The 15,944-nt window shown below is 45.5% G+C and overlaps 1 protein-coding gene across 8 annotated transcripts in view; it reads right to left on the bottom strand.

Annotated features, from left to right (window-relative positions):
• The window catches only part of ASPRV1 (aspartic peptidase retroviral like 1), a 107,403-nt gene that overhangs the window by 31,257 nt on the left and 60,202 nt on the right, over positions 1-15,944 (bottom strand). For 5 of the 8 annotated variants that reach the window (XM_027620709.2, XM_027620708.2, XM_027620711.2 and 2 more), the window contains 3 exons: positions 5,885-5,972; positions 5,701-5,714; positions 5,513-5,605 (listed from right to left, as the gene is read on the bottom strand). The exons of 1 other annotated variant lie outside the window; for it this stretch is intronic. The gene's annotated coding sequence lies outside the window, so the exon portion shown is untranslated. The remainder of the gene's footprint in view (positions 1-5,512; positions 5,606-5,700; positions 5,715-5,884; positions 5,973-15,944) is intronic. 2 more of the 8 variants (XM_027620716.2, XM_027620712.2) reach the window with 2 other exon arrangements.

The raw sequence follows: 15,944 nt of genomic DNA, 5'->3' as shown, positions 1-15,944 counted from the left end.
GAAGTTTGAAATGCAATAATCTAACACACATCCATCCTGCAGCTACATCTTCCTGAGACCCATCCCTGCTACCTCCCCACCCCGATGAGAAGTCAAAAGGAATCTGTTCAAGGTCCTAAAATTGGCCTCATCTGGAAGGCACAGGAGTAAGGGAAGCCTTCTTGGGGGAAGTGGGGCTTGCTGTGGCATGAGCAGGAATAGGGAGGGGGCAGCAAGGCCAGAAGGAAAGGCATGGGCAGTGTCCCATGGTAAGAAGGAGTGGGGTGAACAAGGGCTGGGAAAGGCCGGTGGGGGACAGCTATAGATGCCTGCATTGTTGGGGAGGTAAACTGAGGGGCTAAGGCTAGAAGAGTGGGAAGAAGCAGCCTGATTTGATTCCAAAGACCCAAAGTTACCTTTGGGGGACCCTTGAGGGTGGGAGGGTCGAGGGAGTGGTGTCTGGCCTAGTGCCCCTACCTCTCAGTGATAGTACCTGCTTTTCTTTTGTCAATTTAAATTTTTTTAATTAATTTATTTATTTGACAGAGAGAGAGAGCACAAGCAGGCAGAGAGGCAGGCAGAGGGAGAGGGAGAAGCAGGCTTCTCACTGAGCAGGGAGCCCAATGCGGGGCTCGATATCCCAGGACCCTGGGATCATGACCTGAGCCAAAGGCAGACACTTAACGACCGAGCCACCCAGGCGCCCCTTTTGTCAATTTAAATTTAACTCTTAATTAATTAAAATGAAAAATTCAGTTCCTCAGTTATACTAGCCACATTTCAAAACTCTCAGTAGCCACATATGGCTAGTGGCCATCATGTTGTATAACACAGAACATTTCCATCAACGCAGCAAGGTCTACTGGACAGGAGTATTCTAGAATGAGCAAATGATTAATTCATTCCAGGATTGCCTTCCCTCAGGAATCCAGCAACTTCCATTATTTCTATTACACCTATAGTTCTAAATGCAAATGTCTTGGGAGAGGTACTGGAATAACCTAAATTCTTACCAAAGAGTAACTGGTTGATATGAAGAAAGCCAGAGCGTTAGAAGCCATCTATCATAAGCTGAGTATGTGTGCCAGCATGCAGGATGAAGGGATGTCAGAAGACATTGCCCTAGCCAAATGTGCTGTCTGAGGATACTAAAGAATAAAGATAAGCTCCTCTATCAGGGGATGTGGAAAACTTTGAGAACTGTGACAAAGTGACCCACAGTTATTATTCATCTTCAGGTGAGAGTTTATTCCCCAAGAGTCCTCAGCAAGGGGGTTATTACACAAGAAATAAGCACTTCTCTCTTTCTAGGGAGGGAGTAAGAAAAAGTGGACAAGGCCTTCCCAGAGGTGGATGCTTATGAACTTGGCCCTCTTTGGCCCTCAACATTTGCTCTATGACTAGGTCCATGGCTCTGTCTCCTTCACAGCAATGACTCCCTGGAAAACACCATAAGCGCAGGCCTAGAGACCCAAATTCTAACTTGTTATTTCTACCAGGAGCCTCCATCAACAATCCCAAGGAGAATTAGAACAATCACTGGCCCGCTGGCCCCATGCCCCCTTCCTGTATTCTGGTTTCTGGCTCATCCTCCACCTGCTCACTCCATCACCCAGGTCAGCACCCTATGAGTCACCCCAGACTCCTCCCCTTCCTTCCTTGCTCCCCACCCAAGGTCACCACATTTTGGCCACCTCTCCATTCTGCCACGAATCTGCCCAGCTCTGACCTTCTCCAGCCCTCACTATCACGGGGGCCACCCACTGGTCTTCCTGCTTCCAGTCATGGCCACCTCCAGCCCTGTGATTCTTAACCACAGATGAGCAACAGAATGCCTTGGAGAGGTGTTTAAAATATAGATTCTGACTCAATAGATCTGGCCAGGGTGAGCACGTGTATTTTGCAAAAGTGCCCCAGGTGATTCTGATGTGTACCCTTCATTAAGAACCACTGCCGCCTCCTCCTCCTCCTAATTAATAACAAAACAACAATTAACATTTTTTGTGCACTTACATGTACTACCTCATGTAATCTTCATGACAACCTTGTGACGTAGGAGCTATCGTCTACTCCCATTTTACAGTTGCTGAAACTGAGGCACAGAAGTCCCATGGGCTAGTGAGGGGAGGACCAGAACACGACCCACCACTCCTTACCATTCTGCTCTCTACACCACTTACACACTTGACTTGAAGTGTGGCTCCCTCCTTAACACCCTTTTAAAGACAGTTCTAGAAAAAGATGGGAGGGGTGCCTGGGTGGCTCAGTCAGTTAAGCATCTGACTCTTGATTTTGGCTCAGGTCATGATCTCAGGGTCGTGATCAAATCACACCGGGTGGGTGTCAAGCTCTATGCTCAGTGGGGAGTCTGCCTGAGATTCTCTCTCTCCCTCTTCTCCCCACCCCCGTGCACGTTCTCTCTAAAATAAATAAATCTTAAAAAAAAAAAAAAGAGGGGCGCCTGGGTGGCTCAGTCCGTTAAGTGTCTGCCTTCAGCTCAGGTCATGATCTCGGGGTGCTGGGATCGAGCCCCGCATCCGGGTCCCTGCTCCGCGGGGAGCCTCCTTCTCCCTCTGCCTCTCCCCCTGCTCCTGCTTTCTCTCTCTCTCTCTCAAATAAATAAATAAAATCTTTAAGAAAATAAAAAATAAAAATATTTTTTAAAAAAGACAGGAGCTTAGGGACAGATTCATGATTTCCCTCTCCATCAATCTCTCACCACAGCTTCTTTTTTTTTATAAAGATTTTATTTATTTATTTGAGAGAGAGAGCACAAGCAGGGGGAGCTGCAGGCAGAGGGAGAAGCAGGTTCCCCGCTGAGCAGGGAGCCTGATGTGGGGCTTGATCCCAGGACCCCAGGATCACGACCTGAGCCAAAGGCAAATGCCTAACCGACTGAGCCACCCAGGAGTCCCCCCACCACAGCTTCTTAACACTACAAGAAATATCTTGATCAGGGTGGTGGTTATAGAGTATACACATTATAAAAATTCACTGAGATGTATGCTTAGGATTTGTGACTTTACTGTATGTTCGTTACTCCTCAATAAAAAAGATCCTGCAAAAAGTCACTTCAGAAATATCAATTAGTCAATCAAACATTACAGAAGCAAACAAACAAACAAAAAGAAAGAACCAAGCAAATGTGAAATAGGTAAAAACATGCATGCATGGGGCGCCTGGGTGGCTCAGTTGTTAAGCGTCTGCCTTCGGCTCAGGTCATGATCCCAGGGTCCTGGGATCCAGTCTCGCATCGGGCTCCCTGCTTGGTGGGGAGCCTGCTTCTCCCTCTCCCACTCCCCCTGCTTGTGTTCCCTCTCTCACTGTGTCTTTCTCTGTCAAATAAATAAATAAAATCTTTAAAAAAAAAAAAATGTGTGCACATTAGAAACTAGGAAGAAGGGGCGCCTAGGTGGCTCAGTTGGTGGAGCAAGTGCCTTCAGCTCGGGTCATGGTCCCAGGGTCCTGGGATCAAGCCCGCCATCGGGCTCCCTGCTCAACAGGGAGTCTGCTTCTCCCTCTCCCTCTACCTGCTACTCCACCTGCTTGTGCTCTCTGTCAAATAAATAAATAAATAAAAATCTTAAAAAAAAAAAAAAGAAACTAGGAAGAAGCCATTACAATGCTGGTGATTACAAAGAATTCTTTCTGGAATAACACATTTAAGAACAGATTAAGAGAAGATCCCCAGGGCTAACCCACAGGAAATCCTCAGAGGAGGCCAGGCGTGGAGAGGGCCCTGGCTGGAGGCAGGGTCCCCTGCAAGATGGACAGGAAAACCCCAGGCTAGGGTGGCTGGGCTACTGTGGGAGGCGTATGGCATTATAGCAGCCACAGCAGCAGAGACACGGGGGCTCCGAAGGTCCACAGGGGCTCTGAAACTCCACAGGACTGTCTTTGGGTCTGAGACTATGGAATATCCCATGTGAAGGTCAATGGCAGTGAGGGGCTTCTTCCTTAAAGAAGCCATGTGATTTCTGCATCGTGAAGAAAGTCCAGGCCCATCAAATCCAGCTCCTGGTATGTTTGGTGCTTATGAATACAAAGGATTCCACTGGGATGACCCATGTTTCCAGCTCTACTGTGCAGTCCAAGGGAGGAGGGCCTAGCACTTTGATTTTGAAGCCTACCTTAAAAGAACAAAGAAAATTCTGAAAAAAACAGCGTGATAATGCATACCTCACACTAGCACCTATTAAGATATATTTAAAGAAAATGTGATCAAAACAGAAGTTACTGGTGTACAAATAGACAATTCACTGGAACAGACCAGAGAGTCCTAAAGCAGACCCACGTATACATGGAAATGTACTGTAAGATGCAGTACTTCATTTTTTAAAAATATTTTATTTATTTATTTGAGAGAGAGAGAGAGAGAGAGAGCACAAGCAGGGGGAGGGGCAGAGGGAGAAGCAGGCTTCCCGCCGAGCAGGGAGCCCGCCGATGCGGGTCTTGATCCCAGGACCCTGGGATCATGACCTGAGCGAAAGACGCTTAACCAACTGAGCCTCCCAGGTGCCCTGCAGTATTTCAGATCAGGAGGCTAAGGATAAATATTTTAATCATCAGTAACTAGGAAAAATAAGTTAAATCCTTAATTCTCACAATTCACCAAAATATGACAAATTCCATCTAGAGTAAGAATTAAATGTAGGGGCGCCTGGGTGGCTCAGTCGTTAAGCATCTGCCTAGGGCTCAGGTCATGGTCCCAGGGTCCTGGGATCGAGCCCCGCATTGGGCTCCCTGCTCCGCGGGAAGCCTGCTTCCCCCTCTCCCACTCCCCCTGCTTGTGTTCCCTCTCTCGCTGTCTCTCTGTCAAATAAATAAATAAAATCTTAAAAAAAATAAGTAAATAAATAAAATAAAAGAAACATGGTGGTGTGATATAGACCTCCTTCCCTACCATCTGCCTGGTGGGGAATCCCTATCCAGAATTCCAATTTGACTCTGAGTATCTACATCCCTTATATGTGACATATGTGGTATTTCTTATGCTGCTATTTAACTTTTCAAACTTAATCTTGTCTCTTCAATTCTCTAGACCGTGGGTACAGTGCCTAGGACATAACAAATTCTTGGCAAATGGCCCAAGAAAGAACATGTCACCTCTGTGCCCATGACCCTGCGGGCTGCCTGACCATGGACTGGTTGGCTCCACAGGTGTGGCATTCAAGCTCAGGCCAGGCTTGAGGCTGCATGTTGTCGGCCACCTGTCAATCTTGCCCCATTGAAGATGCTTATTGTTGCTGCTAATTATTGTTGAGTGATGGGGCTGTTTGTTTAAAGCATAGGTTGCTGCCCCCACACCCAGAGGCAAAGCCAATCCTATGGCATCCTATAATTAATGAACCAGTAAGTATTTCCTCTGGCTTTGATCCAACAGATCCCTTCCTACTTCTTCCGCCACCCTCACCCCACTTACAACTTCCCATCTTGGCTGTTGGAGGCCTCCTTTGGAAAAGCACCCCCTTCATCAAAATTATGGGCCTAATCAGGGGAGTCCTGTGTCCCTGGTATCCCAAGCTTGACTCACCAGCTCCTCCTTGTCCTCCTGAGTGATCAGGTCTGCTCTCATATTTAAGCGAATCTGTCACCCAAGCAGTCCAGCCTATAGAATGAAAGAGCCCTAAAAGACCGTTGTGGGAAGGACACAGGATTTTTTATGCAAATTCAATAAGTTAATTTTCATCGTTGTCCATAATCTCTGTAATCAGTACTCACTTTGGTTAAACTGTCTGGAGAAAAAAAAAAATACAAAAGCCATCAGAAATGGGAGAGTCAGAATTTGGGAGAAAAGACCAGTCAACTGCTTTTTTTCCCCTCCTTGTAAAGATATAAATAATCCCTGGTGCTCCAAAGGTTCTAGAAGTAGCAAAGAAGGGAGAGAGGTCCCGCATGTGCTTACCATGAGCATATCTGGAGATCAAGCCTAGACTGCCACCATGGGAACCTTGGACTGGGTACTTCACAGCTCCGTGCCTTGGCTTCCCCATCTGCAAAATGAGATGATAATAGTGGAACCTGCCTCACAGACTTGTTGTGGGGATTAAATGAGTTATTTTTTTTTTAAGTTTTTATTTATTTATTTGAGAGAGAGAGAATGAGAGAAAGCACGGGAGGGAAGAGGGTCAGAGGGAGAAGCAGACTCCCTGTTGAGCAGGGAGTGCGACGTGGGACTCGATCCCGGGACTCCAGGATCATGACGTGAGCCGAAGGCAGTCGCTTAACCAACTGAGCCACCCAGGTGCCCGGGGATTAAATGAGTTAATGGAGATAAAGCACTTAGAACAGTTGCTACAAGTGAACAAGACATAAGTGTTTGCCGCTGTTAACAGAAGGAGTCACATAGTGAGAGCCATGTTGAACTGTCTGCCCTTCTGTAGCTGATGGTTTCTCAGCCTCAACACTATTAACATTTTGGGCTGGATAACTCTTTTGTTGTGAGCAGCGGTTCTGCGATTTGCAGGATGTTTAGCAGTATCCCTGGCCTCTCTCTACCTACTATATGCCAGTAGTACCCCCCTAACCCTCCCACATACCAATTTGCAACAACCAAAAATATCTCCAAACATTGCTAAATGTCCCCTGCCAGTGGGGTTGGGGTGAAATCGCCCCTTTCAGAACCACTGATATAGTCCTATAAAAGCCACTGTCATGGGGACACCCAGCTGACTCAACAGAGCATGGACTCCTTTTTTAGAGGGGAGGGGCAGAGGGAGAGGGAGAGAAAGAATCTTAAGCAGGCTCCATGACCAGCATGGACGAAGCCTGATGCAGGGCTCAATCTTGGGACCCTGAAAGCATGACCTGAGCCAAAATTAAGAGTTAGATGCTCAATCTACTGAGCCACCCAGGTGCCCCTAGAGCACCTGACTCTTGATCTCGGGGTCATGAGTTCAAGCCCCACATTAAGTGCAGAGTTTAACTTAAAGGGGGGGGGCACCTGGGTGGTTCAGTCAGTTGGGTGGCTGCCTTTGGCTCAGGTCATGATCTCAGGGATCCTGGGATTGAGCCCCACATTGGGCTCCTTGTTCAGTGGGGAATCTGCTTCTCTGTCTCCATCCACCCCTCCCCCTGCTTGTGCTCTCTGTCAAATAAACAAATGAAATCTTAAAAAAAAAAAAAAGCCACTGCTAAAAAAAAGAAGCTATGCCACACACTCTGGGCAGGTCTGGTATGGATCCAGGACTGAAGGTCCCACAATGGGACCCCTTGAGGTTTGATGTAGGAGCTGCAGGTGGAGAAGTAAAGAGTGGCCAGTTCCGTCTCTATAGGTAGCTGCCATTTTCTCTCCCTGCAGACGGAATGGGAAACTGGGGCCATTCTAATTGGGAGGGACCCTCACCCCTGAGAGACTAAGAGAGTACAGAGAGAAAGGGAGTCCAGGAGCTGACTTCTCTGGCAACTTGTGTCTGTGGCCTTAATTAGAAAGAGCCCTGTTGAGCCCAGAGGGGAGAAGGTCAAATAGGATTCAAACCTAAAGCCTTGGCGATGGCAGAAAACATGCTCTCACCTAGTGAGGCCTCTGGACACAGGAGCCTCTGCAGCCCCTCTGTTCTCAGGAAACAAGCAGGCTCTGCACTTGATTATGAAAAGAAATACACTACTCTTTTCATAAAATAACCTCCTGACCACGTAGCACTATTAAAACTTGACATGCATTTATTTTGACCCAGGAGTTGCTACAGATGTATATGGTTATATTACCCAGGTGCACAGCATCTACACAGGGCCTGTGGTGTCCTAATCTAGAGTACAGGCTTGGGACTTCACTGCCCTGTTCAAATCCCAGATCTACCACCTACCAGATGGTGACTATAGGAAAGTTATTGACCTCCTTGTGACTTAATTCAATCATTTGTGAAGCAGGGGCAATAAAAGGGCCTATGTCACTGGACTATTACAAGGGTTATGTGACTTACTACATGCAAAGAATAAGGTCTGTGGTCAACAAATGTTAGATATTATTATGTTCATTGTGCCCTTAATTGGTAATAGCTAAAAATCTGGAAATTTATGCCAATCAACTGGTTACATACACGTGGCACATCCAGTCTATAGAATACTGGGCATCATTAAAAGAAATGAAGTTGAACTATATCTACTTAAATGATGGAATTCATTTAATAAGATCAAATTGCTAAATAATCAAATATGTTGCAGATAAATATATATAGTTTGGGATTATTTGCATATAAAAAGAGCTCTATAGAAATGGATAAAAGTCTTTATCCACATAGAAAATTTTCTAGAAGAACCATCAAGAAGCTGTTGGCGGGGTGCCTGAGTGGCTCCATCGGTTAAGCCTCTGCCTTCAGCTCAGGTCATGATCCCAGAGTCCTGGGATCGAGCCCCACATCAGGCTTCTTGCTCAGTGGGGAGCCTGCTTCTCCCTCTCCTTCTGCCTGCCGCTCCCCCTGCTTGTGCTCTGTCAAATAAATAAATAAAATCTTAAAAAATAAAAAAAGAAGAAGCTGTTAGCAATAGTTATATCTAGGGAGTAGGAACAGAGGATTGGAGAACTTTTGCTTTCTCCTTTGGTACTGTTAAAATTTTCTACTGTGAGCATGTATGTTTTTGAAAATAATATTGTTTTTTATTTTTTTTAAGATGTTATTTATTCATTTGTCAGAGAGAGAGAGAGCACATGCAGGGGGAGTGGCAGGCAGGGAGAGAAGCAGGCTCCCCACTGAGCAAGGAGCCCAATGTGGGGCTTGATGCAGGGCTCAATCGCAGGACCCTGGGATGATGACCTGAGCTGAAGGCAGACAGTGACTGACTGAGCCACCCAAGCGTCCCTAATATTGTTTTTTAAAAAACAAGATAAATTTATACCTACTGATGTGGAAACATTTTTAAGATATATTGCATTTTTTTCAAAAGTGGCAGAATATGAATAGCACAAGCCACAGGAATGAATCTCGGTTCACAAATTCAAGTGTGCAAGAAACCAAACTTTAGTTTCTATAACTCAACTCAATCTTTATGGTAAGCTTCCATTGTGCCAAGAGGAAACTCAACTCAAGGTGTGTCTGAGTTCTCCAGAATACTGAGAAGTGCCAGCATGGAACACAGGAGGTGGCTGTGAAGCTGGCTGAAGCCATATCCAATAGCCTCTGCCACTCTCTGCCACCCATGGGCATCCAAGAATCTTGGAGCAGGCTGCCCGTGTTCCTATAGCTTGGTCCCAAAATGCGGCCACCACGTGGCCACCACTCTCTGGGATCTTACTCCTGCCTGCCCAGGTGATCCACTAGAAGGCAAGGTGGGACTCTGGAGACCACAGATCTTTCTCCCCTGTCTCTCCTGCCCTGAGCCTGTCTGGGGAGGAGAGGTCTGCAAAGAGTTGGGGGTCTTTCCACTCCAGGTGAAATCCTTCTTCTTTCTTGTTTCTAGTTAAGGTATTCAGTCTATGCAAAAGAATCCTTTTCCTTCAATGAGCTATTCCACAAACCCTAAAGTTCTCCTAAGCTCATAAGCTTTTGGCACACAAAAGCCAGAGACACCTGAAACTTGATTCCAGTTTCTAATCTGGGGAGCTAGGTCAGGAGGAAATGAGCTCCAAGAATGTGAGAGTGGGAAAGGGGAATATCCACAAGGAGGAAATGGATTAATTTCTCAAACATTATGCCAGCCACACAGATGTGTCAATGCAGAGCAAAAAGTCTGAACATTCCCACCAAAGAATTAACAGTGTCTACCAGTAGGGTAAGCTTTTAAGATAGGGCAAGGGCTAGAAGGGGAGCTTTACCTTTTTATTGTATGTATTTCTAAACTGCTTTTGTATTTTAGTGATGAAGCTCTATTCAATATTGCTTATATCATCTACTATCTGAAACATATAAATACATATATATTTTTCCCTCCAGGCTGGAGTTGGAAGGTGACGCAGGTCACACCTGTTCAGCCCACTGAAGGGCAGAATCTTGGGGAGTGTATTTGCATGAAGGGCTGAGAGACTTGTTAGGAAAAAGAACTCTTTCTAAGGGAAGAAGGAGAAGAGCACAGTGAACTGACCCGGGGCCAAAACTTTGCTCAGTGGAAGGAGGAAGTAATCCTGAGCTGAGGCAGTAGTTGTGATGGACACACACCCGTGGGACCAAACCTCAAGGCCCTATAAAGCATTGGGGGCACCAGCAGCCTCACAGCCCTGCTCCTACAGAGGAGCCAGCTGACCTCATGCCAACAGGAGTGGCAGTGGCTCCCAGCAGGCGTGGGGTGTCTAATGGGTGGGGCAATGTCCAGCAGAACTGATAGCTTCATGGGGTGTGGCAGGGGCAAAGGGAGGTTGCAGAGTGGAGGAGGGGAAAAGATAGCTGGGAGTGGGAGGGTGTAGCTGTCTAACCTTATCCACCAGCACATGGGAGACACACACCCTGGGGACGCCCAAAATGCTCACGGGGTGAGGGTGTGGGAGGTAGACAAGACCTGGAATTCTGCACTGGCAGGTAGGAGCAAGAGTCAGAGATACACGTGGACAAGCTCTAATGATGTGATGAGTGCACAGGTGTCCAGGTGTGTGCACAGGCGGGGAGCACCAGAGAGGGAGCCACAAAGTCTACATGGGAGGGGTCAGGGAAGGGCTCCTGAGTCAACTGACGTTGGTAGTTCAGAGTGGGTGGGAAGGGTGGAGGGCATGAGGAGCTGCATGTGCAAAGGCCTGGAGCTATGAGGGAGCTAGCCAGAGACTGGGGGAACTATCTGAAAGCACCTCAGACTCAATACAGGGGAGTGGTCAGTGAGGCCACACAGATTGTGTTCCATGATAAGGAATTTGAACTTTATCCTGCTGGCAATGGTGAAGCTCAGAAGAGGGCTCTACGCAGGGAAATGAGATGAACAAATTACCAGGCAAATTTTTCACCACCACACTCCTACCACTCCTAACTAACTCCCACCGAGTGTGCAGTCTCAGAGTGTTGCTTCCTCCAGGAAGTGTTCCCTGACCACCTCTTGGACACAACTAGCCCTCAGTTCAGGCTTCTAGAGGCTCCCAAGACCACCCTCTCTTCCTTCCCCATCACGCCGTGTCTTGATTACCTGTGCCCTGTACTTTTTTCTGTCCCCTCAAACACTATGAGAGCTGGAGGCCAAGGATTTCGCCTGCTGTGTTCTATGTTCTATCCCCAGCACACCACACAGGGCCTGGCATGGTAAGTATTCAATATGTATTTATTTAGTAGGAAACAAAACAACAACAACAACAAAGCCTGTGAGAAGACAGTCTTGTGGTTTCCAGCCAGAGCTGCAGATTACAAGTTGGAAAGGGGAGACAAGGGGACCAGGGAGACAGCTCATGCAATAGTTTGGTTAAGGAGTGACGAGGGCCTGACCTGAGGCAGTGGTGGTAGAACTAGAGAGCAGAAAAAGATTGAGAAAATATTTAGAAGGCAGCACTGATAGGCTTGGGTGATTAGATGAGGGAAGTGAGGGGATCAGATAAGGAGAGGAGGGCTCCTGGGCTTCTGGCTTAAGCGGTGGGTGTAGATGACAGATTAACCAAGACTGGCTATTCTGGAAGAGGAGGCAATGTGTTGGGGAAGATGATGAAATCAGTTTAGATATGTTGACTTTGACATGCCTGTAGGGCACACAGGTGGAGAGGTCCCAAGGGTAGCTGGAATCAAAGCACTAGAGCCCAGGACAGACATCTTGACTGAAGATAGAGATTTGGGAGCTGTCAGCCTATAGGTGATGGTTTAAGATCAAGGAAGGGATAAGATAACCCAGGGAGCAAAGGAGGAGGGAAAACAACAAGGAGGATCCCCACCTGTAAGAGGTGTGGGGGGAGGGCTATGGAAGGGAAAGGAGACATAAGATAGGAAGGGAGAAGAGAGCAGTATCACAAGGGAGAAGTGGCTTCAAGGAGCAGTAAACAGGGTCTAACAGTATGTAGAAAAAGAGCTGGCCCCAGCCCTGGCTCCCCTTAACAGTTGAGAAAACTGAGGTCTAGGGATACTGAGGTGTTCAAAGCCACAAACTATTATTGCCCATGATCACACACACCGGTGGCTCTCAAATTATGATCCCTGGAGTCCTGGGGGTCCCAAAGACCCTTCCGGCGTGGCCCAAAAGGCAAAGAACATTTTTATAATAATACCAAGACTTGGGGCGCCCGGGTGGCCCAGTTGGTTAAGTAACTGCCTTAGGCTCAGATCATGATCCTGGAGTCCCAGGATCGAGTCCCAGGATCAAGTCCCGCACAGGGCTCCTTGCTCAGCAGCGAGTCTGCTTCTCCCTCTGACCCTCCCCCTCTCATGTGCTCTCTCTCTCTAAAATAAATAAAATCTTAAAGAAAAATACCAAGACTTTTTTGCAGTACTCAGTCAACATTTGAACTGATAATACAAAAGCAACAGTGGGTAAAACTGCTGGGGACTTAGCACAAATTAGTGAAGTCATATTCTGCTCCCCAGGCACTTGGGTTTAAAAAAAAGCTAGCTTCACATAAGAATGCCCATGATGGAACAATAATTACTGATTTTTTAACATGACCCTTGGGGTGCCTGGCTGGCCTGTGACTCGTGATCTCAGGGTTGTGAGATTGAGCCCCATGTTGGGTGTAGAGATTACTTAAAAATAAAATCTTAAAAAAAAAAATTATCGTGAGTACATTTTGTTAATAGTCTGTGCATAAAGTACTTCTGCTACATACCAAAGTACTAGATAAATTTATGTGATTTTTTGCATTGAGAAATGAACCACCTCCTTTTTTCATGAAACATTTTTATTAGAAAAATGACCCCCCCCAAAAAAAGGGAAGGAACGACTGACAAATTATGATTACTCAGATGTGGACATTTGGCAGTCATTTTCTCAAAAATGAATGAAGTGAGCTTGTCACATCAAGGAAAACTGATAGTATTTTTTGCCAATGATAAAATTTGATCTCGCAAATGAAAATTAGAATTTTAAAAACTTGTCTCCACACCATGAGCTTCACAGCTTCCCGGTACTTAAAGACTTTGCTGATGACATCAGTGGTAATATTAGGAATGTAATACTATGGATTGAAATGTGTCTACATTGGGAAGATCTCCATAAATCACTGAGTCATTATTTTCCAAATGACCCATGCATAATGTCTCAAGCATGAACTAAAGAACCATTCAAAGTGCAAGACAGATCAATGGAGTTTAATATAGCTGAGGATGAGAAGTTCAATGACATGGTTTCAGATCTCACATTGCAACTACCTTTCAGAAACTGCCATTTGTCCAGTTTTGGTGAAATATCAAAGAAGATATCCACAATTATCTGAAAAGGCTAATAAAAATACTCCTACTTTTTTCAGCTACAAATCTGTATGAAGTGGGTTTTTATTCATTTACTCCAACCAAAGCAACGTATCATGATAGACTGGTAAAGAAGCAGATACAAGAACCCAACTGTCTTCTGTTAAACCAGTCAGTAAAGACATCTGCAAAACTGTAAAATAATGACTCTCTGAATTTTTTCATTTTAGATAATATATTTTTATAAAAAGTATGTTAACATGTAAAGGATTTATTACTGTTATTTTTACATAATTAATAAATACTTTTAAATTTTTTTTCTAATATTTGTTTCCATATTTGTATTATGGTAAATATCTACAGCTACAGCCCACATAAATAAAGGTGTTTGAAGTCCTCGATAATTTTTAAAAGTGTAAAAGGGTCCTGAGACCAAAACACTTAAGAACCATTAATATAGACCACCCTTTCCTGCCTCTCAGTTCTAGGAGCTTATTTCTAGCACACCCACCCCTTCCATGCACTTCTCCATAAAATACAGAATTATAAAACAAAATCAAAAATAAAACTTAGCTGAAGAAAAGATGAGACAGCAGGCACAGTGAGCTAAGCAGAGAATAAGACCCTTTCCTTCCCTTCAAAATAATGTTCCTTTAAGGGCCACGGCCTGGTAACTAACCCTGCCAGGGTAGGCTGGGTTCCTCTATAACCCCTTCCTACTGCCACCTGTGGGAGAAGACAGACTGGGGGCAGAGGGCTCAGTGGGAGTTCAGGTGTCATCTCCTTCACATTCAGTATCTGATTTGATACAACAGCCAATGAAGCAAGTAAGGCAGGTGGGGTTGTTCTGTATTAGTCACTATTTACAGGGGAGGAAACAGAGGTCTGTGTCTTGCCTGACACCAACCAGTAAATAAAAGATGGGGAGGGCGGGCAGGAGCATTGGGTTCCTTCCACTGGGCACTAACTCTATGATGCCTCTCTTCCCCACTCAAGCCTAGAGGTCCATCATTAAAGATGCATTATTTTACTTGTAAAGTCTTCTCTTACGTTTATAAGCCACGTAAATTTCTTCTTTTAAACCTCTGTTCATGGGCGCCTGGGTGGCTCAGTTGGTTAAGTGACTACCTTCAACTCAGGCCATGATCCTGGGAGTCCCAGGATCCAGTCCCACATCGGGTTCCCTGCTCAGCAGGGAGTCTACTTCTCCCTCTGACCCTCTTCCCTCTCGTGCTATCTCTCATTCTCTCTCTCTCAAATAAATAAATAAAATCTTAAAAAAAAATAAAAATAAAAAATAAATAAACCTCTGTTCATTCTTTTGAGTAACTGATCTTTTTGTAATAGTTTGTAAGAAAAAGTGCCCCTTTGCATTGCTTTTCAATTACAAAACTGGTTTTAAAATGATTAAGAAGTGGGGCGCCTCGGTGGCTCAGTCAGTTAAGTGTCCAACTCTTGATTTTGGCTCAGGTCATGATCTCAGGGCTGTGAGATCGAGCCTTGTGTTGGGATTCTCTCTCTTCCCCTACCCTGTGCCCCCCAAAATACATAAATAAATCTTTTAAAAATGATTAAGAAGTAAAAGTTAATGAAATAAAAGACAGAGAAACAAACAGACATAACACAAAAGCTGGTTCTTACAAAACAGAAGTCTAACAAAACTAATCATGAAAAAAAGCATGAATCATTAAATATACAATATTGGGAATGAAAAAGGGAAAATGAAGTACAGTAGAGATATAAAAACAAGACTGAACATTTTATGCTAATAATTTTTAAATTTTGAGAAAATACATTTTTAAGATTTTATTTATTTGAGAGAGAGAGCATGAGCAGAGGGAAGGGCAGAGGGAGAAGCAGACTCTCCCCTGAGCAGGGAGCCCGACTCCAGGCTCGATCCCAGGACCCTGGGATCATGACCTGAGCCGAAGGCAGATGCTTAACTGACTGAACCGCCCAGATGCCCCTTGATAAAAATTTTAAATTACCAAATTACTTGACTAGAGGAGAAGTAATAGTTATAGTAAAATTTATATAGCAGTAGTAGAAGTAATATTCTGGGGTCTCTCTTAAATGCAAACCCCTCAGGGAAGTAAGTGCTAGTGAGTTCCTTCCTTGGTCATCTTTTGTGACATAAGGGATGGGTCTTTGGAACTTAGGCCTATCTGGATGGAAGAGGGTGCTGAGAGTACAGAGGAGGTGTTAGCACGGCCCCTTGTTTGGCAACCCTGGTTGGCCTAAAGTCAGATTACCAGGCTGCCAAGACATCCCTGCTTGCTTCCACAAGATTCGGCACCTTAAACAAGAGATTCCACCTGCCCTGTCAGTCCCAGGTGGGCACTGAGATGCCTCTGTTAATCTGGCTCTGCCTAGTCCAAAGGGTCAGCCTGTAAGCCCCACTTCCCTTACCTGATTCCGCCCTTCCCTCCTCTCCTCACCCCTTCTCCTCTCCTTCCCTCTCCCAACCTCCACTCCCCCATCTTCTGTTGGAAGACACAGGAGCTCCAGGTGTGGCTGGAGTCATATCAGGTGCTACATCACCTCTCCCCACATCCAGCCCGCTTCCCATGCCCACCACCTGGTACTTCTGGCCGCAGGAATTGCAGCAAATATGTGGAGGCCTGAAGCCTAACCCTCGGCCTGTCTTGGTCCATTTCCCAAACTCATTTATTTTTAAGATTTTATTTATGGGGCTCCTAGGTGGCTCAGTTGGTTAAGTGTCTGCCTTCG

This window comes from Zalophus californianus, chromosome 8 (assembly GCF_009762305.2).
Source record: "Zalophus californianus isolate mZalCal1 chromosome 8, mZalCal1.pri.v2, whole genome shotgun sequence".
In the NCBI taxonomy this organism is placed as follows: domain Eukaryota; kingdom Metazoa; phylum Chordata; class Mammalia; order Carnivora; family Otariidae; genus Zalophus; species Zalophus californianus.
This window is presented reverse-complemented; position numbering and strand designations above follow the sequence as displayed.